We start from the raw sequence: 10,209 nt of genomic DNA, 5'->3' as shown, positions 1-10,209 counted from the left end.
TTATAACATGATAGTAATGAACGTTCAGCATACATAGGCACAAATTAAGTTAATGACTGAAAAGAGGAGGATTCAAATATCCAAATTTGCAAAGGGGGAATGCAGAAGAAAATGGACGACTGTATATATATATATATATATATATATATATATATATATATATATATACTATATAGAGAGTATATACATATATATGTAACTATCCTTTACATATTCATAATGGTAACCACATGGCAAAGATTCAGAACCATTGTATATACCATAAAATAAGAAGGACCAGAGGGAAAATCCGCAAAAGCCAATCAAAATAAAGAAAACAGAAGCACAAGGCAAGGAAGCAATGAAAATACAGAGCTACCAGAAAGCAAAAGATAAAATGGTTATAAGAAGATCTCATATTTCAATAATCACCCTAAATGTAAACAGATTGAACTCATCAATAAAAAGGCACAGAGTTGCAGATTGGATCAAAAAACAAAAACCAACCTATGCTGCCTTCAGGAGACACATCTCAGCTCCAAAGACAAATATAGACTCAAAGTGAAAGGGTGGAAAATGACATTTCAAGCAAATGGCATTCAGGAACAGTGGGAGTAGCAGTACTAATATCAGACAAAATAGACTTCAAAATAAAAGAGATAAAGAAAGATACTGAGGGACACTTCAAAATGATAAAGGCAATCATGCACCAAGAAGACATAACGCTTATTAATATCTATGCCCCCAATCAGGTTGCCCTGACATGTGTAAAGCAATTACTAACAGAACTAAAGGGAGAATCAGACCAAAACACTATTATAATAGGGGACCAAAATACCCCACCGTCAGATATGGACAGATCATCCAAGCAGAAAATCAATAGGAGAATCATATTCTTAAATGATACATTAGGCCAACTGGACATAATTGATATTTATAGAGCCTTCCATCCCAAAACAGCTGCTTATACATTCTTCTCTAGTGCACATGGAACATTCTCAAGAATCGACCACATACTGGAACACAGAGATAGCCTCAACAAATATAAGAGGGTTGACATCATACCAACTATATTCTCTGATCATAATGCTTTGCAACTAGAGCTCAACTGTAAAAAGAAAGCAGAAAGAACCACAAATACATGGAGATTAAACAACATGCTACTGAAGAATAACTGGGACAGAGAAGAAATAAATAAAAAGAGAGATCAAGAGATACATAGAAATGAATGATAATAAGAGTACAACATATCAACATTTTGCGACGTAACAAAAGTGGTCATAAGAGGAAACTTCGTATCATTACAGGCCTACCTCCAAAAACAAGAACAAGCCCAAATAAACGACCTAACACTTCATCTTTAAAAAAAATAGAAAAGGAAGAACGAATGAAGCCTAACATCAGCAAAGAAAAGAAATAATCAAAATTAGAGCAGAATTAAATGAAATTTTAAACAACTAGAAAAAATAAATGCAGCAAAGAGCTGGTTCTCTGAGAAAGTTAATAAAAGTTACAAACCCGTGTCTAGACTCACTAAAGAAAAAGAGAAAGAACACGAATAAACAAAATCTGGTATGAAAGGGGAAATTACAATAGACACCACAGAAACACAAAAGATCATATAAGATTACTATGAAAAAGTATATAACAATAACTTTAATAACCTAGAAGAAATGGATCAGTACTTAAAAATATGCAACTGTCTTAGACTAAATCAAGAAAAACTGGAAAATCTAAATAGACTGATCAGCAGAATGGAAATTGAAACAATCATCAAAAACCTGCCAAAAAGTAAAAAAACTTCAGGACCAGATGGCTTCGCTAGTGAATTCTACCAAACATGAAAGATTTAATAACTATCCTCAAACTCTTCCAAAAAAATTGAAGAGGAGGCAATACTTCCCAATTCATTTTATGAGGCCAATATTATTCTGCTACCAAAACCTGGTAAAGATAACACATAAAAAAGAAAACTACAGGCCAATATCTCTCATGAACACAGATGCAAAAATCCTAAATAGATACTAGCAAACCGAATACAGCAACATATTAAAAAGATTATACTCCCCGATCAAGTGGGCACAGGGATGGTTCGACATACGCAAATCAATTTATGTGATACACCACACAAACAATTTAAAAAGTAAGAATCATACGATCATATCAATAGATGCAGAAAAAGCCTTCAACAAGGTATAGCATCCACTTATGATCAAAACACTTAACAAAATCGGCATAGAAGGAAAATACCTCAATATAATGAGGGCCACATATGACAAACTCTCAGCCAACATTATACTTAATGGTGAAAAATTAAAGACTTTCCCTCTCCTCTAAGATCAGGAACAAGTCAGGGCTGTACACTATTGCCACTCTTATCCAAGATAACACTGGAGTTCTAGCAAGTGCAATCAGACAAGTGTAGACATAAAAGGCATTCAAATAGGAAACGAAGAGGATGTGGTTCCATAGTTAATGCATCTGCTTTACATGCAGAAGGTCCTGCATTTGTGCCCCAGTGGAGCCATGGTCCATGGTTTACGGCCATGCCTCCCTGAACAAGCCTGATGTTTGAACTCAGAAGCTAAGCACGATTGGGCCTGGTTAGTACTTGTTGGATGGGAGACTACCTAGAAAGACCAGGTGCAATAGGCATAAATAATAATAAATAATTAAAAAAAATAGGAAACGAAGAAGTCAAACTGTCAGTATTTGCATATGACATGATTCTCTATATAGAAAACCCTAAAGACTCTACAAGAACACTACTAGAAACAATAAGCAAGTACAGTAAAGTCTCTGGATACAAAATTAATGTTCAAAAATACACAGCATTACTATACTCTAATAACAAAGTGTCAGAGAAAGAAGTGGAAAAATAATACCATTTGCAATGACTACAAAAAGAATAAAATACCTAGGAATAAATCTAACAAAACATGTGAAGGAACTACATAATGAAAACTATAAGATCCTGTTAAAAGAAATCGAAGAAGATACAAAGAAATGGAAAGATATTCCGTGTTCTTGGATTGGAAGAATCAACATAGTTAAAATGACCATATTACCTAAAGCATTATACAGATTTAGTGCAATCCTCATCAAAATTTCATCAGCATTTTTTAAAGAAATAGAACAAAAAATCATCAGATTTGTATGGAAGCACAAAAGACCCCGAATTCCCAAAGCCTTCCTGAGAAAAAAGAACAAGCCCGGAGGCATCACTCTGCCTGACTTGAAACTATACTACAAAGTGACAGTAATCAAAACGACATGGTTTTGGCAGCGAAACAGACACATGGACTAGTGGAACATAATCGAGAGTCCAGAAGTAAACCCATATTTATATGGGCAAATAATTTTTGACAAAAGAGCCAAGAACATACAGTGGAGAAAGGAAAGCCTCTTCAATAAATGGTGCTGGGAAAATTGGGAAACCACCTGCAAAAGAATGAAACTAGACTGTTGTGTATCACCGCACACAAAAATTAACTCGAAATGGATTAAGGACCTGAATATTAGACCTGAAACAATAAAATGCATAGAAGAAAACATAGGAACTAAACTCAAGGACCTTGGACTTAAAAGAGGATTTTATGAATTTGACCTCAAAGGCAACAGAAGTAAAAGCAAAAATAAATGAATGGGACTACATCGAACTCGAAATCTTCTGCTCAGCAAAAGATTTCCTCAACAAGGTAAAGAGACAACCATCCTAATGGGGAAATAATTTGCAAGCAATGCCTCTGATATGGGCCTAATATCCAAAATATACAAAGAATTCATACAACTCAATAACAACAAAAAACAAACAATCCTGTCAAAAAATGGGCAGAGAGCCTGAGCAGACACTTCTCCCTAGAGGACATACAAATGAAAAGATGCTCAACATCACCAGCTATCAGGGATATACAAATCAAAACCACAATGAGATACCATCTCACATCTGTCAGAATAGCTATAATCACCAGAAGTAATAAGAAATGTTGGAGAGGATGCAGAGAAAAAGGAACCCTTATGCACTGCTGGTGGGACAGCAAATTGGTACAGCCACTATGGAAAAGAGTATGGAGGTTCCTCAAAAAACTAAGAATTGATCTACCATATGATCCAGCAACCCCTCTATTGGCTATTTACCCCAAAGACTCCAAAACCCATATCCGAAAAGATATTTGCACATCAATGTTCATAGCAGCATTATTCCCAGTGGCCAGGACATGGAAGCAACCGAAATATCTTACGATAGATGATTGGCTAAAGAATCGGTGTACATGTATACAATGGAATATTACTGAGACATAAGAAGAGATGAAATACTGCCATTTGCAACAACATGGATGGCCTCGAAATAATCATGTTAAACGAAATAAGCCAGAGAGAAAAAGTTGAAAACCACATGATATCACTTACATGTGGGATATAAATCTAAAAGCAACAAATGAGCAGAACAAACAGAGACTCATGAACATGGACAATGGACTAGTGGGAATCAGAAAGGATGGGGGAGGGGGAGGGAGAAGAGGAAAAAATAAACTTAAAAAAGTTATGTATATATATATAGTATGAAAAGTTAAACTGGTATTTAAAAAATTAATAAATAAAATTTAAAAAATAAAAAATAGTATAAAACTGCAGTAATCTAGATAGTGTTATTGTCAAGAGAATAGACAATAGTACAGAATTGAGAGTCCAAAAGTTCCTTACATTTATTGTCAACTGAATTTTGACAAAGATACCAAAACAATTCAATGAAGAAAGCAAAGTCTTAACAGATAGTTCTTGGACAATTGGATATCTACATGCAAAGGGAGAGATTTGTATCCTTACATCACAACATAGGAAAAAATTCACTAAAAGGGGTCACTTACTAAATATCAGTGCTAAGACTATAAAACTTTTAAAGAAAAATACGGGAGAAAATTGTGCCAATATTGGGTCAGGTAAAAAATTTTTAGCTATAACTCAAAACACACCATACACAAAAGAACAAATTGATAAATACGACTTCATCAAAATTATAAAAACTATGTGTTTCAGAAGACACTATTAAGAAAATGAAAAGACAATCCAGAGACTAGAAAAATATTTTCAAATCATATTCTGACAAAGGATTTGTGGCTAGAATGTGCAAAGAACTCCTACAACTCAATAATAAGACAAACACCTCAATTAAAAAGTTGGCAAATGTCTTGAATACACATTTTACCGAAGAAAATATACAAATGACCAATAAGCACTGAAAAGTTGCTCTGCATCATTCATATTTAGGAAAATGGAAATAAAACCCACAATGAGACACTACGTCATGCCCGTTATAATGTTGGTGAAAAGGCGGAGAAACTAGAATCTTCATAGATTGCTAGTGGGAATATAAAATGGGATAGCCACTTTGGAAAAAAAGTTTGGCAGCTTCTTAAATAAAGTTATTATAAAAGCGAACAATTCTTGAGGTATCTACTCAAGAGAAATAAAAACATTACACACAATAACTTGTGCAACAATGCTTATCAACTGATACACGGATAAACAAAATGAGTTATGTCCGCTCAATGAGCAATAAAAAAGATTGAAGTACTGATACATGCTATAACATGGATGAATATCAGAAACATTATGCTAAGAGAAAGAAACCAGAAGCAAAAGACCATATATTGTATGATTCTATTTATATAAAATGTCCAGAAAAAGCAAATCTACAAGAATAGAAAGCTGTTTAATGGTTCCCAAGGCTGGGGAGATGAGAGTAGAGATTGCAAACATCATGCAAGATCTTTTTGGAGTGATGAAAATGTTATTAAATCAGATTGTGTTAATGGTTTCCAGCTCCATAAATTTTCAAAAAATTGTTGAATTGTACATTCAAAAACAAGAAATTTTGTGGCATATAAGTTATTCATCAAGGAAGCTGTTTTTATAAAAGTCAAAGCAGTCATGATTCTTATCCACAAGATATAAGGTGCCTGACATTTAACAGAGGAGACATACATATCTGTGAATGTCATACTTTGAACTAATATCATGCATAGAAGTTTATGCAATGTGCTATGGTTTCCTTTCTCATTATGTTTCATGCATGATCTCAAAATTCAAAATTCTAGTTCATGTCCATGATTCAAGGCAGAGAAGGTAGTGAGTGGCATGAGGGAGAAAGATGTAAGTGGCCCCAGGGTTGTGGGAGATTGGGGTTGGTTGTGGAGGGTGAGTATGAATTCTCTTGGGTTACTAAATTTCCACCACAGAGAGGGAGTTAAAGACCTAGTTCTCTGCCTAAGCAAAAGCTGTGTGATTGCTTATCAACAAGACGCTAATAATAAAGTTCTTTGTAAAGCAAAACAACAACAACAAAAATTCAAATTTCTTCTTGAAAAAGATGAGTTTAAATAATATCCTGAACTCTCTTCTCATTATTAAGCCTCTTCTTCTTTATCTCTCTCTCCCCTTCTCTCTCTCATCTATCTATCTATCTATCTATCTATCTATCTATCTATCTATCTATCTATCTATCTATCTACCTGTATCTATCTACCTACCTACCTACCCACCTACCATTGTAATAGAGTAGGAGAGTCCTTGCTTTTGAGTAGTTTCCTTGTAAGTACACAAATAGCAACAGTTACCTAGTCATCCCTCTCTTTGTCTCTTTCTGTCTCTGTCTGTTTTTTAACCTCCAGGTGAAAGATGCTGAAATTATTGGCTTGACTAAGTTTTCTGAGTGGAGTCTGAGAACAGTTGACAGAAAAGCTGTATTTCTGGGTAGAAATTTCCTAGAGTGGAAGGAATTGGTGGGTTGAAAAGAATAAATGTTTCAGAAAAGAGAAATAAATATGGGAGAATAATTTGATTCAATAGTTATTGGCCTATGTGTGGAGAACAAATGTATTTGCTTGGCTAAATGCATTCCATGACAAATTTTTAAGGAATAGGTACAGGATGGAGAGGTTAATTGAAGAAGACCTGAAAATAACCAATTTGAAATTTGGTTGAAATTCTTCACAACTGTCACAGCACAATTCTCATAGCTAAGACATTGGTTGAAATAGTTTCCAGAATTTGTTTACTGAATTCCTGGACATGAACTGTTTTACCATTTTAGACATTGCAGAAATGTATAGAATTTAGAATGCCAGAATAAAGGCCTTCAATTCAAATGAATGGATAAAGAAGTGGTATATCTGTACAGTGGAATATTACTCAGTAATGAAAAAAATGAAATCTTGCTACTTGTGACAACATGGATGGACTTAGAGGGTATTACGCTGAGTGGAATAAGTCAGACAAAGAAAGACAAATACCATATAATCTCACTTATATGTGGAATCTAAAAGTACAAAACAAATAATTAAACAAACAAACAAACAAAAAACAGAAACTGACCTATAGATACAGAGAACAAACTGATTGTTGCCAGATGGGAGGGGAGGATCAGTGAAAAAGGTGAAGGGGATTAAGAGGTACAAACTTCCAGTTATAAAATAAAGAACCATGGGGACATAGTATGCAGCACAGGGAATGTGTCAATAATAACGTAATAACTGCACAGAGACAGATGGTTACTAGACTTAGCATGGTGATAACATCATAAGATATACAAATGTCGAATAACTATGTTGTACACCTGAAACTAATATAATATTGTTTGCCAACTATACTTTGATTAAAAAATTTTTTTAAAAGCATAAACCAGAACTTAATACAGGGATCTCTCAAATTGTCCTGAAGAGATTTAAAAGTTTTTCAATTTTTATCATAGGATTTTCCTAGGGACATGGAAAAGGAGAAACCCCTAACATGAGACTGTAGCCTTATTCTCCCAAACCACACACACACATTCTTAACTTCACACTTCTACTGATGCTGGTATATGGAATGTACTTTCATTAATTGTTGAAAGCGAAGGATGAACTATGGCCACATGGGGGCAGCAGACACTTGGTTTTTCTAGCTTTTTGTCCTGGAACTGTGATAAATGGAAAGATTGTACATGTGATTCTCTTTAATCTAAATGTCTTTTCCAGACTGCCGAACTGAGAAAAATGACTATCTTTAAAATACGAACAGAAAAAAACTTACATGTTAATTAGAGGTTATAGAGATTGGGCAAGAGCTTGTTTTGTTTGTTTGTTTGTTTGTTTTTTGGCATAGCACTAGTATGGGAGCTCAATACATGTTGGTTGTTATTAGTGTTTTTAGAAGGTAACTGCTCTAATTCACCAAAGCATAATCTCTAAATTCTCAAACCACTGCATCCAGAGAGAGCTGCATTCTTTTGGCTACGGGAGCTCACACTGGCTAGCAGGTCTGCACATTTTCTACAATTCTATAGTCATGAATCTAGACATGATTCAGTCCCCAGCTTTTCAAGGCACCTTATAAAATCAGTAATTCTGAGAAAATCCTATCTGACATGGTTACTTTCCCTTTACCTACAAGAGGTGCCTTGGCAAGAACTACAGCCGGAGGTCTGAGAGTGAAAAGTGAGGGCCGGAGGGTCAAGGTTGGTATCACGTGAGTACCACTGACTGTCCTGCCTGTTCCCCTACCAGCCATAAATTCCAGGACCTCTTGGATAAGATGAGGCACTTATGCCGGCACCACCATAAGCTCTCTTTAGCTCTTTTACTGGTTCTACTGCATTTGTTTCACCTGTTTGTTGAATGCCTACTCTTCCTTAGGTGCTTCTCACACACATATCTTATTTAATATTTCTCTACGTTGTAGTAAAGCTGATTCATGACAATTTTTTCAGGTGCCACTTCTTCTGCCTGAAATATCCTTTTCTTCTTCTCTAATTTCTCTGTGTCTTTAAGTCCAGCTCAAGGCATACCCTGTTTTGGAAACCTCAGTACAATTTAGGTGTGACTGCAATGGACTCTTCTAGCATTGGGTATTACCTTCAGCACAGTACTAGGTCACAGCCTCCTTTTTCTTCCCCTCCTATGAACCCATAAGCTCCCTGAGGCTTAAGCCCTGCTCCATTTGGCTTTGCATTTCCAGAGGCTAACAGAGTCTCTGGCACACTGGAGTGGCTCTGTATGTGTTTGTGGAATGAGTAAATGAATCATTTATTGCTGAGTGAAATGTTACCTTTTACTTCTTTCCCCAAATAAAATGTTTTAATATTTTTGAAAAACTGCTTAGGAAATTATTTTTAAAACAAGCAGCCAGCTCCTACCCCCTACACAAATAACATCAGAGAATACCAAGGAACTATAATTTACAAGTGGGACTTGCTAAAGGAGAAAGTTTGTAGTGTGAACCTTTTAACATCCCAGGCACTGTGGAGTCTCATGGAGACGTGGGCCAAGCTTGAGGCATGCAGTTCAGTGTACCAAGGATACTATTCATCGATTCTCACAGCACCTCTGAATAATAAACAGAAGAAATGTAGAATTTATTTTTTTTCCTTCTCTTCCTTTCTCCCTCTCCCTTCCTCTTTTCTTTTTCTGGTTGGAGAGTTAGAACACAGAAAAAGACCTAAGCAAATTGCCTAGCATCTCTTAGAACAGTCAAGCCAGGACACACTCTGGTGCTCATTCCACAAAGCGGCGCTTCCTGTAACTTAAACAGGTCTGTGTTTTAATGAATTCATGGCATATGGGCCATAATAATCAAAGTACTTGGCATTTCCTGGAATTTATGATCAGGTGGGGAATAGGTCGTTTTCTGCTTTTAAATGAACTCTTGCAAGCCTAGCTTTGGAGTTAAGAAACTTGACATAAGTGAAAATAGTTTCTAGAATAAGTAACGCTTTTTTGTTTGTTTGTTGTGCTATCCATACTCATCTTTTCTTTCTCACCCAAACCTCATCACTGCCTATGAATTGCCATTACTATTTCTTCCCTGACACTTTAAGAGTAATTGGCAAGTTATTATTTTTAAAGGCTGCATCATAGGGGAAGAAAAATGATTTTGTTTTTTGTCTTCTCTGTGAACAGAGAAATTCATAGTCCTTCACCACCTACCATCCCTGGAGACTTACAGTTGTTGGACACTTGGCTGTAGACAAAGAACTTTCCTTCTGACTTGGCTTTTGTTTTTCTGGTTTCCAAAAAGCCTAGTTGATCCAGCTAGCAGTGAAAGCCTATGAATTCAGCAATGGCCTGACCTTTTGGCAGAGTCTTTAAGAGTTGTCTTGAGTGTGAGAACAGTAGGTAGGTACCAAGGATCTTATTTGGTCTCACTTGCTGAGAAAGTTGCCACTGAGTATTTGTTGTGGTCATTCATTTAATT

The sequence above is a fragment of the Rousettus aegyptiacus genome, unplaced genomic scaffold (genome assembly GCF_014176215.1).
Source record: "Rousettus aegyptiacus isolate mRouAeg1 unplaced genomic scaffold, mRouAeg1.p scaffold_m13_p_9, whole genome shotgun sequence".
NCBI lineage: Eukaryota > Metazoa > Chordata > Mammalia > Chiroptera > Pteropodidae > Rousettus > Rousettus aegyptiacus.
The sequence above is the reverse complement of the archived record's forward strand: the minus strand, read 5'-3'. Positions refer to the sequence as shown.